The sequence below is a fragment of the Salmo trutta genome, unplaced genomic scaffold (genome assembly GCF_901001165.1).
Source record: "Salmo trutta unplaced genomic scaffold, fSalTru1.1, whole genome shotgun sequence".
NCBI lineage: Eukaryota > Metazoa > Chordata > Actinopteri > Salmoniformes > Salmonidae > Salmo > Salmo trutta.
In genome coordinates this window covers 688,881-705,403 of record NW_021822211.1, presented here as the reverse complement: position 1 = coordinate 705,403, position 16,523 = coordinate 688,881, and the positions used below count along the sequence as shown (strand labels likewise).

The 16,523-nt window shown below is 43.7% G+C and overlaps 1 pseudogene; it reads right to left on the bottom strand.

The window, feature by feature from the left end:
• Nucleotides 1-117: 117 nt before the first annotated feature.
• On the bottom strand, nucleotides 118-11,725 carry LOC115181006 (nuclear receptor subfamily 4 group A member 3 pseudogene; annotated as a pseudogene).
• Between the last annotated feature and the right edge of the window lie 4,798 nt (nucleotides 11,726-16,523).

The following is a 16,523-nucleotide window of genomic DNA, read 5'->3' as shown; positions in this document are numbered from 1 at the left end:
AGAGAGAGGAAGAGAGATAGAGAGAGAGGAAGGAAACTAACAGAGGAGAATAGCATGAGAGATGCTCATGGGGTGTCATCAGGTGAGTGTGAGGTGGTGTGTTTCAGGTGGTCTTACCTTGAAGAAGCCTTTGCAGCCCTCGCAGGTGCGTACGCCGTAGTGCTGGCAGGCAGCGTTGTCGCCACACACGGCACAGGTGCCCTCTCCTGGGGGGCCGCGATGGGGGGGCGAGGGCAGGCGGTCCCCCAGCAGAGGGTTACAGGACCCCAGCGCCAGAGAACGGAAGGCCAGTCCTCCCGGGCCCCCCGGACCCCCAACCCCGCGGTGCAGCTGGTACAGGTGCTGTTCCAGGGGCGGGCCGTGGGGGTGGGGGGGCACTGAGGAGGACGAGGAAGAGGATGAGGAGGAAGAGCGAGGCAGCCCCCCTCCCAGCCCCTCATACCCCCCACTGTGGGGAGGGGAGTGCTGATAGAAGTGGGGGAAGCGAGCGGACTTGAGGGGGCCGTGGGAGGGGGGCTGCAGAGAGAGGTGGGGGGAGTCATCCCAGAGGAAGGAGGAGCCAGGCTGGGGGGCGAGAGAGGGGGTGGTGGGGGTGGACGGAGGAGACTGTTTAAAGTACATGGAGGAGGAGGGCAAGGTGTCAGGTTGTGGGTAGGACTCCTCCTCCTTCTTGATAAGCGGCCTATGAGAGGGCATCTGGTATAGGCAAGAGGACTTGGGCTCGTAGCTCCCCTCAACAAACACGTTGAAGCTGGGCAGAGAGGTGGTGGCGGCCGCCGAGATCTCACCCCCACCCAAGTCCAACTTGGTATAGTCCGGGGTCATGAGGTCAGAGCTGTAGCTGTCGCCCTGGTAACCAAAGGACTGGGCGGAGTAGGACGAGCCTGGAGGTGCGGGCCCATACTGTGCCTGCACACAAGGCATGTCTACAGAGAAGGATGGGAGGAGAAAGAGAGAGATAGAGAGAGAGAGTGTGAGAGAGAGAGAGAGAGAGAGAGAGAGAGAGAGAGAGAGAGAGAGAGAGAGAGAGAGAATCAAGTTGATGTGTTATATACAGAATTAAAACATCAACATTGTAGTGATAGTGAGAGTGTAAACGTGTGTGTGAGAATGTTGGGGAGCTGATGGACACAGTTTGGTGCTGAAACCCACAAAACAGCAGTATCTCCTCCCTATTTATGACGTTGATTATTTATGCAGTTAACAGATGCACATAATGCAATAGTATGAAACGTGTGAGGAAGCTGTTAGTGTGTTGTTAGTGTAATTCCCTTAATATAACACTCATTAGCCAATTAGTCAAGCAAATAAAAACATGTCAGCCAATCGGTGAAGCAGATAAAAACACATTAGCCAATCAGTGAAGCTAAGCTCAGCGGTTCTTGTTCACTCGGCAGGAAACGGAAGAAAACGTTTTGGAATGTACCTTAACTTGTCCGATAACAACTGTCTTTTTTTTTTTAATTTCAAAACTTTTTATTCCGTTTTCTCCTACTGAATGAGCCCCAGATTGAACCCCCATCCACTTTGCAATCAACACACCTGGTCATAATCACCCAGAGCCATACATACAACCACACACACACACACAACGCAACCCTCACTCCTGCACAGCTAAACTGTGTGTGTGTGTGTGTGTGTGTGTGTGTGTGTCTTGCCCTAGTTTATCTGTCATTTGTTGACTAAATGAGTCCTGTATCATTAAATGTAAATGGACCCCTCATGGTGCTGGACCCTTACTAACTCTGGCCTCTAAAACAACCAGCCACACACATGTTCTGTCACATACTGCCATGACAAGCTCAAAGATAGGATGGGGAACTGTGAGTGTGCGCACGTGTGTACACAATGAATCTAGAGAGAGGTTAAATATCATAATGACCTCCGTCTTAGACTGGGGATCGCACACACAGCCCACAATGTAACCACAAATGAACAATATTAATAATAATAATAACAACAATAATTTATACAGTTGAAGTCGGAAGTTTACATACACCTTAGCCAAATACATTTAAACTCGGTTTTTCACAATTCCTGACATTTAATCCTACTAAAAATTCCCTGTTTTAGGTCTGTTAGGATCACCACTTAATTTTAAGAATGTGAAATGTCAGAATAATAGTAGAGAGAATGATTTATTTCAGCTTTTATTTCTTTCAGCACATTCCCAGTGGGTCAGAAGTTTACATACACTCAATTAGTATTTGGTAGCATTGCTTTTAAATTGTTTAACTTGGGTCAAACGTTTTGGGTAGCCTTCCACAAGCTTCCCACAATAAGTTGGGTGAATTTTGGCCCATTCCTCCTGACAGAGCTGGTGTAACTGAGTCAGGTTTGAAAGCCTCCTTGCTCGCACACGCTTTTGCAGTTCTGCCCACAAATTTTATATGGGTTTGAGGTCAGGGCTTTGTGATGGCCACTCCAATACCTTGAGTTTGTTGTCCTTAAGCCATTTTGCCACAACTTTGGAAGTATGCTTGGGGTCATTGTCCATTTGGAAGACCCATTTGCGACCAAGCTTTAACTTCCTGACTGATGTCTTGAGATGTTGCTTCAATATATCCACATAATTTTCCTCCCTCATGATGCCATCTATTTTGTGCACCAGTCCCTCCTGCAGCAAAGCACCCCCACAACATGGTGCTGCCACCCCCGTGCTTCACGGTTGGGATGGTGTTCTTCGGCTTGCAAGCATCACCCTTTTTCCTCCAAACATAACAATGGTCATTATGGCCAAACAGTTCTATTTCTGTTTCATAAGACCAGAGGACATTTCTCCAAAAAGTACGATCTTTGTCCCCATGTGCAGTTGCAAACTGTAGTCAGGCTTTTTTATGGTGGTTTTGGAGCAGTGGCTTCTTCCTTGCTGAGCGGCCTTTCAGTTTATGTTGATATAGGACTCGTTTTACTGTGAATATAGATACTTTTGTACCTGTTTCTTCCCCAGCATCTTCACAAGGTCCATTGCTGTTGTTCTGGGATTGATTTGCACTTTTCGCACCAAAGTACGTTCATCTCTAGGAGACAGAACACATCTCCTTCCTGAGCAGTATGACAACTGCATGGTCCCATGGTGTTTATACTTGCGTATTATTGTTCGTACAGATGAATGTGTTACATTTCAGGTGTTTGGAAATTGCTCCCAATGATGAACCAGACTTGTGGAGGTCTACAATTTTATTTATGAGGTCTTGGCTGATTTCTTTTGATTTTCCCATGATGTCAAGCAAAGAGGCACTGAGTTTGAAGGTAGGCCTTGAAATACATCCACAGGTACACCTCCAATTGACTCAAATGATGTCAATTAGCCTACCAGAATCTTCTAAAGCCATGACATAATTTTCTGGAATTTTCCAAGCTGTTTAAAGGCACAGTCAAGTTAGTGTATGTAAACCTCTGACCCACTGGAATTGTGATAGAGTGAGTTTTAAGTGAAATAATCTGTAAACAATTGTTGGAAAAATTACTTGTGTCATGCACAAAGTCGATGTCCTAACTGACTTGCCAAAACTGAAGTTTGTTAACAAGAAATTTGTGGAGTGGTTGAAAAACGAGTTTTAATTACTTCAACCTAAGTGTGTGTAAACTTCCGACTTCAACTATAGTTGTCTATTGCTGATCAATACTAAAACCTGATTTTGATGGAGATTAAAACATCTCAAGACATTTTCCACCTCTTTAGAGAGGCAGAGGTGAGACTGGGCTCTAATGTATTAGCCTACCTGTGTGTGTGCGTGTGTGTGTGTGTGTGTGTGTGTGTGTGTGTGTGTGTGTGTGTGTGTGTGTGTGTGTGTGTGTGTGTGTGTGTGTGTGTGTGTGTGTGTGTGTGTGTGTGTGTGTGTGTTTAGTATGTGCCCAGGGTTTGTGGTGTTTGTTCTTCTCTCTCGAGAAGGGAACTGTCAACAGCGCGAGGTTCCCATTGACGCTCTGCGCGCGCTGTGCCGTAATCGTCTTGTTCCCACGCGTCATATTTATTTAGTCAAATATGGGACTTATCAAGCCTACTACCATCATTCACGCCTCCTTTCCTCTGCGGACTCTAACAACTGTGTACATTTGCCCTACGCACATGGCGCAGGCACAAACGTAACTAAATGACATATTTATTAAGTCCGTTTTGAACAGTGAACACAATATAATTGTACATTTTGGCTATGTGACTTTACCTGTGGCATGACTCACACCTTACAGCAGGAGACACCTATATTAGACAGAGATACCGATGTCACCATGGGTGAGCCGCAGGGCTAAAGTGTAACCATGGGGACGCACGAGAGACACGAGGTCAGGGGGGAGTTTGGAGGTCTGACTCAAACTTTCTCAGAGTGCGCGAGTTCTATCCGTCTGGAAAGGAGTGGGCGAGCACGGCTGCACTCGAGCAACCGCCAGAGTTTTATCTTATTTCTATGACGGCCTCGCGAGTGACCCAGGCAGTTGCACTACCCACGCGGAAACAGGTATACAGGTGTACAGAGAGAAAGGGGGTTTGTAACTGCCTGTCTTCAAGCGGAGAAAAGGAAGAGAGGGAGATTTTTCCTGGGCCTGTCCAACAGTGTGGGGGGGGGGGCTGATGTGTTTAATTCCAATTGAAACGCCTCCTTATAAGACTACTCCACCTACCTTGCCTGAAGTCAAACGCATACATGCACACATGCACGCACACATGCACGTATGGACACACACCCACTCACACACATAGTGATGATGTAAACACAATCTAACTGATGTGTGTACCTTCTCCTCACCGTGCCCCTATGCACACACATCTACTTCTGAGTAAACACACACACACACACACACCACACACACACACACATTCAGACAATGCAGTGTCATGTTAAGACCAAGCCAGAAGCACTCTAATGACACCAGATTATATCCCAAAAACCTAAAACCCCCTTTTCATTCAAACACCAGACGTCCACCTGACAGCAAGTGTGTGGTGTGTGAGTGTGTATGTGTCAGTGAAGAATGTGTGTGTATGCGTGTGTACAACATGCATGAGTATTTGAGTGCATGCATGTGTGAGTGTGTGCTTAAACTACATGTGTGTTAAACAGTGAGGGTTCAGGACAGACAAGCCAGGCAGATAAATGCTACCAGCTCTCAGTCTCACCACAGAATTAGACGTTCATCCACATACTCAAACGTCATATTTCGAAGTTGTCCCAAACTTCAAATTTCGTGTGTTTAAGGTTAAGATTAGACAATTAGACAAACTCCGAAATGTTACATTTTGGGTAAAGTTCAGACATGAACTTTGAATGGTTAAAGTAAAGTTAAGGTTTGGGATAGGCTTAAAACAAAAATATCGAAAACAACTTCCACGTCATCTCCCCACTTGCACAGACATGGATGGAAGTTGAATACTGAATTGTATAACGGGTGACCTGGCTGGATAAGCGTGTGTGTGTGCACGTGTACGTGTACGTGTGTGGTATGATGATCAGAGAGAAGCAGTCTCTAACCTCGAGGTGTGCATTTCAACTGGACACAATGCATCCGTTCCAAAAACTGAGCGTGCTTGTTCATTGTCAGAATGCCATAGATCTAACAAACAAGACATGAAGTGCATAAGTAAATACATAATACATTCTATCGATCAAGGAAACATTCAGAAGTTGTATATATATATATATATTTATTTATTTATTCTTCTTCTTCTTCTTCTTCTTTTTCTTTAAAGTTGATTTTAATGGACACTCATATGGACAGACTTGATAATTCTACCAAAATATTACACTCAAAACACACACACACGCAGATTGAAACAGATTGATAGCAGACAGCGATTTCAGACATTCGATGTAAATCTTATTTTGTGTGTTGGTTTTTGGACGGGTATTGACCCGCACATGCGTAAACCGCTTGTTCACATTCATGAAATGTACCAGTATGTAAACTTGATATAAATACAGGTATGATGCAGAAACCCAGAACGGGGTTTTGTCCTTGAGGCTGTGGTCGCATCTAACCGCAGTCTCGAGGGCACCATGTGTCCGTATACGGGCGGGACAGCCTACCTTTATCACCTTAATCTATCAGGAGAAAATACATGTGCTTTTAAATTAGGCTACTTTATTTTGGCCTCAAGGTTTAAGACGTTTAACCTCATTAAGTTCATTAAGCAGATCGATATCTACATATTTGACTAATTAGATTTTTTGGTCCTGCTTTTAAAGTCGGTGTGTCTAGTTTCAGAAGACTATTTCCGTCCCCATATCTGCAAATGGAAATGTCAACTCGCGCGCTCTCACTGACACAACACGCTTAGAATTATAAATCAGAACTGACTTGGAATATATTAAATTACCATTTAGACCATACAATATCGGTTAAATTAAAATAATACATTATGTTGTTGGTCTAAACTATATGGTTTGTTATATAAACATTTCTAAATATATAGGCCTAATATTGTACTTAATAAAATAAACGCACTATAGACCTAGAGTGAGATACAGCTGACTGAATGAAGAAACACATGGCAGACTAATAGTTTGAAAACTACACGTGCATTTGAAACAGGTTTCAAAAGCACCAACTCAGGACAGGTGCGACGACGACCCGGGCCGGTTCCCGGTGTTTTTCAGTACCTGGTGTGAAAGCCTCGCGCTGAATGGTGTTCTGTGTGGGGGGCTGGGGACTGGTGCGACTGTGGTGGGGGACCGGGAGCGGGGAGGACTCGAAGGGACTGTCCGGTAGCCGGGGCTCTGAGCTCGGCTGGGCGCGCTCTTCCGAACCCGGGTCTGGAGGAAAGAAACACCGGGTCACAACCAGAGACATGGGAACTCCCAAAGCACACCGACACGCATGACATAGCTTACTGCATAAATACAATACAATCACAAACAGCGGAATAAAGTCGCACAGAATATAGCCTACACAAGATTACCCGGATGGAACAAAACGCACAGAAATTAAAACACGAACTGAATAAAATTAATTCTCAGTAATGTGTGGGAAAACCAGCAGGCGTAGAGGTGTGATACAGAATTAAAGGTCAGACCTAGAAAGAGAGAACCGCAGACATGCGACAGAAGAATGGTGGAATATACATTATTATAAGTACAATTATACAACAATTTAGCAATAAGAAAATCAGCAAACATCCCATAGCGCTCGTTGAATGAATGCTTCACCAAATACAGAAGTGAACAGATATTATCTATAACCTCTCTATATCATTTCGCCTACAACTCAGAAATAGGGAAATCATTTTTGAATTCCAATATCAACTCTTATAAAAGTAAAATATTGAAGATTGATGAGAATAGACTAAAATAATATAGACTCAAATAAAAACTAGAATCACTTCACCTGAGAGCAGCATAAAAATAATATCTAAATATAACAATTATCTATATCATGAAATATCATATGAATTTATTCAATTATCATATTAACACTTTTTCAAACAAACAATAATATTAAATGAAACTAGTTATTTGCAATACATAAAACAAGTGTCTTCAAAAGAGCATGGCTATCAATTTGTTCAAATTGCCGGTGGTTCATTCCCGCGCTAGTCTGAGGCTCGTGCACTACAGGTCTCAGGGTTCAAAGGGGTTCGTTATTGGAAAGAGAAAATAGGTTACAATATCCACCTGAGTAAGTTCTGAATCTCAGAACCGAAACCTCTCCGCTCTCAGTGCGTCTTGCTGCCAGCCAGAGCACAGCTCACCACAGACAAGAGATTTCACAGCGCCTAGCGCCCCCTCTCTGCAGCACTCACCTACAAACACTGACCCATACCCGGACTAATTCTCTCCACTAAACCGGGGACCAGTCCTCCCTCTCCGGACTCATTCTCTGAACCGTCCCGGCCGGGAGACATGCAGTCTGTTTGGAGATCATTGTACCGCTGAACTCTGTTTGGATAGGTTCTTAACATTATCACTTTTCCAATAGGCCTGCGGGCTGACAAAATCTAAAACTATAGCCTAGGGATCTAACACGTTTTTTATTGTTGCTTTGTCTGACATGTTTCTATGCCTATTATTCACTCAATGTCTGGATACACACATTTAGTCCTCACCAGGATACAGACATTTAGTCCTCACCAGGATACAGACATTTAGTCCTCACCAGGATACAGACATGTAGTCCTCACCAGGATACAGACATTTAGTCCTCACCAGGATACAGACATTTAGTCCTCACCAGGATACAGACATGTAGTCCTCACCAGGATACAGACATTTAGTCCTCACCAGGATACAGACATTTAGTCCTCACAGGATACAGACATTTAGTCCTCACCAGGATACAGACATTTAGTCCTCACCAGGATACAGACATTTAGTCCTCACCAGGATACAGACGTGTAGTCCTCACCAGGATACAGACATTTAGTCCTCACCAGGATACAGACAGTCGCTTCTCTCAGTCTTTCAATCTCTACCACACCAGAATGCTTGGCTAATCAGGAGAGGAAATGTAATATTCTGTCTCAATTGTTTATACTTCATAGACGTGGAGGTCATTGTATTCAATGACATTATTTGTTATTTGTTTTGTAATTCAGTGTGCTGTGGTAATAGATAATATTGAATCGGTGTCTGACCGACATAAAGCAAATAGCCTGTAACGCTTTTGAGAGCCAAAAGGCTATGCATTTTACGCTTTTTAAAATAGCCAATTTTTTTACAAAAAAATGTTAACCTTTATTTAACCAGGAAAAGCTCATTGTGACCCATAGTCTATTTTTCAAGGGAGACCTGGCCAATACAATACAGAATTAAAACATACAACAATACAATTCAACAACATGATCCAGCCTAAAAAAAGGCATTTACACTCCTCTGTAACAGAGTCTCCCATCAACATACAGAGATATGTTGACAAAAGGGCTACGAAAAAAACTACAATTGCACTGGTCTGTGTGTGTCCATAATGTGAACACAGGGAAGAAGGGTCTCTCTCTCTCTCTTTTTCTCTCTCTCGAGCCGGCCGGTGGGTGCTGGGCCGAGCGCCCCGGTAACCTAGAGAACTGCGAAAGAGCCGTGAAGCACGCGCCCCAAAGCGCCGGTATAGCCCCCCACGCCAATAAGCCAGTCAGCGCGAGGCTTCCAGCAAACAGAGAGAGAAAAGAGAGGAGATAAAGGAGGGCTGGAGAAATATACAAGTACAGTAAATTAGCCCTGAGGAGCGAGCCTGTCAAAAAGAGGAGACTGTGTGTGTGTGTGTGTGTGTGTGTGTGTTTCTGTCTACACACCCAAAACCAATTTTAACCGCCCGAGAGAAACTCATACCACACATCTCATAGTGAAAGATACCAATTCTGGCCTTCAAAGAAATGATATGGACCAGAGACTGCTGTGTGAATAGGAGATGAAAACGTTTAATTTAACTTGGTCGACATATTTGAGAATCTGACTGATTCCTAAATGTAAAAAAAGTAGGGTGTTGGTCTGGGGGTCCAACCTGGTCTCAGAGCATGTAGTATTATTCTGTAGTAAATCTGAGGCACTCCACATAACATATGTTATGTTGCAAATGGTATTAATTTCTGGATGTCCATCAGCCATTTATTATGATATGTTATGAATTACAAGTGTCCTACAGTGTGTTACGAATTTGCAAAACATACAATAAGTTATGATTTTGCAAAATGTATGACATGTTACGAATTCCAATTTATTGTGGCTAAAGTTAGCTAGGTGGCTAATGCTAACATTAGCTAGCTGGCTAGCGTTAGGTAGGCTAGGGGTTAAGATTAGAAGTTAGGCTAAAGGGTTAAGGTTAGGGAATGGGTTAGCTACAGGGTTAAGGTTAGGTTTAGGGTTAGGAAAAGAGTTAGCTAACATGCCAAGGATTTGCAAAGTAGCTAAAAAGTATTAAGTAGTAGGAAAGTTGCTAATTAGCTAAAATGCTAAAGTTGTCCATGATGAGATTGGAACACGCAACCTTTGGGTTGCTAGACATTTACATTATACGCCCACCCATCCACACTAACCACCTTTCATTTTTTCCTTAAGTAACCAACGGTCTTATGTAACTATACCAAACATAACACATCATACTCATTTGAGTGTCCTGGATTTACATCTACTATGTTATGTCTAGTCTATGATACCAGACTGGGTGGTCAGACCCACCTTAAGCCTCACTTCGAGTCATGGACCTCCTTGCTCCAGGATGACAATTAGGTCAAGATCCACGTTCAATGGCAGTAACTTCAACTTCAGAAAGAGGCAAGGCTATAGATCAAACATTGACATTGTTAATGTCAATATTTGTTTCCCCTAGTCATGTGCGCAATAATGTGAGCAATGACAGGCCTGTCTAATTCAGAAAAGCCACATGCTACACACAGACAGACATTTAGAGAGACAGTCAGAAATACAAACACACAGACAAACGACAGACAGACAGTGTGACAGAGGACATTTACGGTTGGTCACCAGCTGTACTAGTGTTTATAAAACAAGATGTTTTATTTTGTAGGCATATAATCACACTGTGTGTTCTAAACTAGGAGAAACCTACCTGTTGGGATAAATGATGTCAACATAAATCATTTGAAATTAAACTAAGGCTGCCTGCATGTTCTTCTGCAACTTGCAGTCAGATTTATTTCAATAATATAAAATCGTCTCATGAAAAACTCTCATATGTAAGATGTCTGTACTATAGGCCCAGGGCTAATATTCACCCAGCACACGGACCAACAAGCTCTCAGGGTTTTACCAATTCAACTATTCCCGTATAGCCGGGAATAAATGGCGAGGTATTAGTCTGACACACTCACTCACACACGTACAGCAAACTATGTGTTTTGTTTTATAACTATTGCAAAGGCATCAAACATGATGTCCACATAAAGCTGAATTTATACACAATAATGTCCTTTATAACAGTGTAGATAATAAGAGCCTTGATGTCAGCCCTCCTCTACTCTCAGCCTGTCTGCCTGTCTGTCTGTGTTCTTCACTCAGCTCCATTAGTGCCCAATACTGCCTATGTCTCCCACTTCATTGTCTGACTGAGAGGCATCCATTTCCATGACAACCACAAAGAATATGATACCTTCCTTCAGCAAATTAAATTCAAATTCGGTTCCATCTGCCCTTGGTGACACCAAACACACACACCGAGGTTCCCGAGCTCACGAGTTTGCCAAATCAACAGGTCATCATGCAGGAGAAAGTTAAAGACAGCGCTCGTGTTTTAACAATATAACAAACCGGTGTGCAGGGTAACCTACAACTAATTATGTTTCTCTATGAGACCAATAGTCTAGTAGCCTAATGTAATAATTAATTAAGTGGTCTTTAGAATATGAGAGAAAGTCATTAATTCCCAGAAGTAAAGACAGTAACTTACTTGTTTGCTGTAGCGGTTCCGTCTTTACATGTGTTATTAACCCAACATAAAGTCTCCTGTATAGATCCAGAATAATTACAAAAATTACCAAAGCTGCTGAAAAGTAACACGTATATTTGCAGAACTCGTTGAGGATGAAGCGACAGAAGAAAAAAAAGTTATTCTTTCTTTTTGTTTTTCCTTTTAATTATTCTAAAGGAAAGTAGGCTAGAATATAGTCCGATGTGTGTTTTAAAAGTGTGTTTCAGAGTGATCCTGTGTATGTGCCAGTGATGATGCGCGCAGATGTAAAGCCGTAGTGCGGGATTGTTTATGTGCGCGGTCTGAGGGAGAAAGTCTAATACAGCATTTATGTGAGTCTGCCTCCTCATAGAGCGCCTGGTATGCGCTACGTCAATGTGACGCCATGGGAGAGGTGACGTCACTCACTGTAGAGCTCCCTCGGCCCGGCCTCGCCGTACAGTACTAGACACATAAGCCCCGCACGCTGTGTGCCAGAAAAAGAGCGAGAGGGAGAGAGAGAGACGGATGGTTGAGTGAGAGCGAGTTGATCTTATGATTTCACGACTGAATAGTTCCAGAAATGCCCAGGCGAGGGCGAGCAAGTGCCTACTGTACATGTAGTTTTTTCCATTACATTCTGGTAGTTGAACATTAATTTCCGGGATCTGAAACCATTTTTTATTAAGTATTTTCAACCATAATAGTTTATATATAATCTATTAATTTGTCATTTTCGTATTTTATTTTTGAAACTTTACTTTATCAGGTAAGTTGACTGAGAACACATTCTCATTTACAGCAAGGACTTGGGGAATAGTTACAGCAGAAAGGAGAGGGGAAGAATGAGCCAACTGTTCATAACAGTCTGTAAATAGGCTACTCCATTATGTAGGCCTATTAAACTATTTCAGCTCTTTAAACCAGACCACCCTGCCACACCACATCATCAGCCACATATGTCAAGTGGGTATCATTTTTTAAGAATAATAATTTTTCCTCTTATGAAGTGCAAATAACTGAGCATTAAACAAATGAAATCAGTAACCTAATGAACATCAGCATGCAAATGGTATTAGGTTGTTTGATGTGACACATACTCAAGAGCTCCTACAGAGCCCACTGATGATGAGAAGTTTGATGAGTACAGCAAACATAGGATACGCCTGTTTGCATTTCACTTCACACACAATGGAAACCTTGTTTTACCTATCCAATCCAGTCAGTGTTGACCTAATAGGAAAGACGGAGTGCTCCTGCAGGAACGCATCACTTGGGGGGGGGGGGGGGGGCAGACAGACCTAGGATTACAAAAGCACAACAAAGCTTCCCAGTCAACAGAGTTTCTCAGACAATCCCCCAGGCCTATTGCTATATAGAGATATAGAGATAACTTGAACATGAACCCAAACCCATCACTGGCCTAAAGGCTAAAGGAAGGTCTCCGTATTGACTGATTGCCCTCTCCCCTCCACATTCCACTTCTTCACCCCTCCAACTCTTCTCTCCACGTTCCACCTCTCCTCCACATTCTACCTCTTCACCTTGCTTCCTCACCTTTCCTCAACATGTCTTTTCCACCTGACCCTTCTACCTTTCCTCCTCACCACGTCTCCTCCTCAACCCTCCAACTCTCCTCCACACCTCTCCAACACTCCTTCACACCTCTCCACCTCTCCTGCTCACCCCTAAACCTCTCCTTCTTACCCTCCACCTTACCTCCTCACCACCTCACCTCTCCCCCACATTTCTCCATCTCTGTTCTCCAATTGCCTTTTCCATGCCTCTCCATGCCTCTCCTCAAGTTTCTCAGGCTTTTAACAACCTGTGAAACAACAGTCTGTTAAAAACATGTCCAAGTTCACTTCAATACATGTTACACTGTACTTACAGGAATAATTACACTGTAATAAGGGCACAGTAATGTAATGTGTTACCTACAGTTTTTATTGGCGCTGATCATTTAATAAGACAATAGCCTAGCCTACTGTACAAGTACTGTATAATGATTTTGTGGGAGCCTTCCCATGAAAGAGCCAGGTCTGTGTGTGCGTAGTGGTTATTCTAGACTAGAGTCTCGGCGCAGCCATCAAACTCAACAATAAACGAGGCAGCTGGAGCCACTGAGAACAGTAAATCAACGACAGCCAATCACTAGACGCGTATTTCTTGGCCACGTTCTGATCCTGGCCAATGATCAGCCCCCGGAGGCGGGGTCAGGGCTTGACGCACTGAAGCGCGTGATTGACGCAAGCGCTGTAGCTAAATTTAGACCCTGGCGCAGCGGCTGTGTGAGATAGCAGAGGGCCCAATTCATTGTGCCGGGGCGAGACCGACTATTTTAGAGATGTGATTGTGATCCAGCCAAGCCAAATATAGTCGAGGACAGGTATTTTTAGCGGAAAGCGTGTCCCTGCTTCTACTTGGCAGAGGGCAACCTGTCGATATCCCTGACCTGGCTACTACGGTACTTGGGTACCTAAAAGCGATTGAGATAGGCTGACTAACTAAATTAGCCGTGTAGGAAACTAATGTTGGCGAGTTAATAAAGCCGGGGATAGTTTTACAGTCAGGTGACCGTCGGGCTGAACGAGAAAGTAGATGGTTTATCAGAGTCGTGCTGTGCGCAACTGGAGAGCATTAGTCAGTTCTCTCCAGTCCAGTTTACGGGTTTATGTCCAAACGGGAGGAGAATTTGGAGAGACGGGGAATATCTCACTAGACCCGAGGATAACCCTTTTCCGGCAGGTTTGTGAAAGTGAAGGCTTGTGAGTTTCTGTAGCCTACAGCGCTAGTTAGCTTTCAGCTAACATAAACTAGGCTACGTATGAAGGCAATATCCGTTGTATTGGGGATACAATTTATGTAAACCTCAAATGGAGTAAACTGGAATAACACGCAATTTAAGCAAGCTTCACATGTGAACTAAAACAACAACCGCATTTACTAACATGACGATGGAATAGAACTGCCTTCATTTGGCAAGGCATCGGAGCGCAGAGGTGGAGATCGCGGGGGAATCCCCCGCTCTCGGCTTGAAATCCCTCTAACACAAGTACCCGAGCGCGCGCTGGACGCAGTGAACCTGTGTGTTTGGCCTACACCGGCCAAACCCGAACGATGCTGGACTAATTGTGCGCTGCCCTATGGGACTCCCAATCACGGCCGGTTGTGATACAGCCTGGATTCGAACCAGGGTGTCTGTAATGACGCCTCAAGCACTGAGATGCAGTGCCTTAGACCGCTGCCCACTCGGGAGCCCCATATATAAAGGACGTAATGGTTGACTATCTGTGAATGTATCTAATAATAACACATACTGTACCTACTGACCCACACACTGACTTGCTCCTCCAAAGCAACGTTTCCAATAAAGCATGCAGCGTCAGATCCCTTGCTCTGAGACCATCTGCATGTTGCAGAATGAAGACAGAACACTGAGCTAAATAATTCCTGTTGCTGCATCCATAGGGCCACTCAATGAGGTAGGCTATGCAATGCACTGACCTTGGCATTTTAGACCAACCATAGGTCTACACTTGTATGCCACAATTATAGTCTCAACACAGTCTCTAAACATGTGAAGGCAGTGTTTATTTTAGCCAAAACGTAGACCACATATTAATTCATTATTTAGACAAGGTCTAATCACAGCCATATAATATTATTGGAGATAGGCCTGGATTTATTAGTTTCATGTGCACTGCTCTGTAATGTTAATTATGACAAATTAATAGGAACCTTCTGTCAATTATGGATATAGGCCTATGTGGGAAACAGGTAGGCCATACACAGCGTGACTAAATCACAACAGTGGAAAATCAGTAGGAGTATTGATCTACTGTTGTGATTTAGACCTCGTCTTATTGATGAATTAATTAAATAATCAATAAGAGGTCTAAATGTGGAATATGTTTATTTCTGCCCCCCACCCATTCTCACCCACACATGTACCCCTCACCCTGATCTGGGGGTTCCCTCTGTGGAGCTAACAGACCTGTGTGTGTGTTTGTTTGGCCGCTGCATCTGCTGCTCTGACCTCATAGTTGTGACGTATTAGCCCATGTTTCCTTTCTGGTTGTAGGCTTCATCCTGCCATATTAGCCTGCTATTCTCTTCCAACAGACAAACGGAAGAGATTAGGATTATAGTCCAGCCTTGACGACAGATTATAACTCTGCCATCATGACAGACGTGTGTGTATGTAATCGTCTGTGTCTCCACGGCATAGGAGGTGTGTGTGTTCTTTCTGAAATATACACACAAATGTATGCACACACACACTCACACCTGTTACATAGAATTCCATACACACCTTCATGGTAGATTTGCATTGAATGCCCAACACTGAAACAGCGAGGAATACCTGGACCTAACGCTGTCTCTGACTGACTGACTGACCCACATCATCATCCCCTCTGACCCCCATCTCAGTCTGTCTTAGGTTGTACTGTGGTATACAATAGCACTGTGCCACTGTCTCTATTCCAAACTGCTGTTAATCCATGTCTGGTCTCTAGTCCAAAAACTGTTCCTAGATTTATCTAGTCTCAAATCCAAATACTGTTCCAAGGCTTATCTAGTCTCAAATCCAAATACTGTTCCTAGGCTTATCTAGTCTCAAATCCAAATACTATTCCTAGGCTTATCTTGTTTCTAGTTCAGTAGTCCACTACTGTCAGTATCTAGTCTGTGACCATGGACACTCTCTAGTTGTCTATGTAACATTTAGTAGTCTCTGGTCTGGTAGTCTCCAGCCTTACTTTGGTAGTCTATGGTCTGGTAGTCTCCAGCCTTACTTTGGTAGTCTCTGGTCTGGTAGTCTCCAGCCTTACTTTGGTAGTCTATGGTCAGGTAGTCTCCAGCCTTGCTTTGGTAGTCTATGGTCTGGTAGTCTCCAGCCTTACTTTGGTAGTCTATGGTCTGGTAGTCTCCAGCCTTACTTTGGTAGTCTATGGTCTGGTAGTCTCCAGCCTTGCTTTGGTAGTCTATGGTCTGGTAGTCTCCAGCCTTTCTTTGGTAGTCTATGGTCTGGTAGTCTCCAGCCTTACTTTGGTAGTCTATGGTCTGGTAGTCTCCAGCCTTACTTTGGTAGTCTATGGTCTGGTAGTCTCCAGCCTTGCTTTGGTAGTCTATGGTCTGGTAGTCTCCAGCCTTGCTTTGGTAGTCTATGGTCTGGTAGTCTCCAGCCT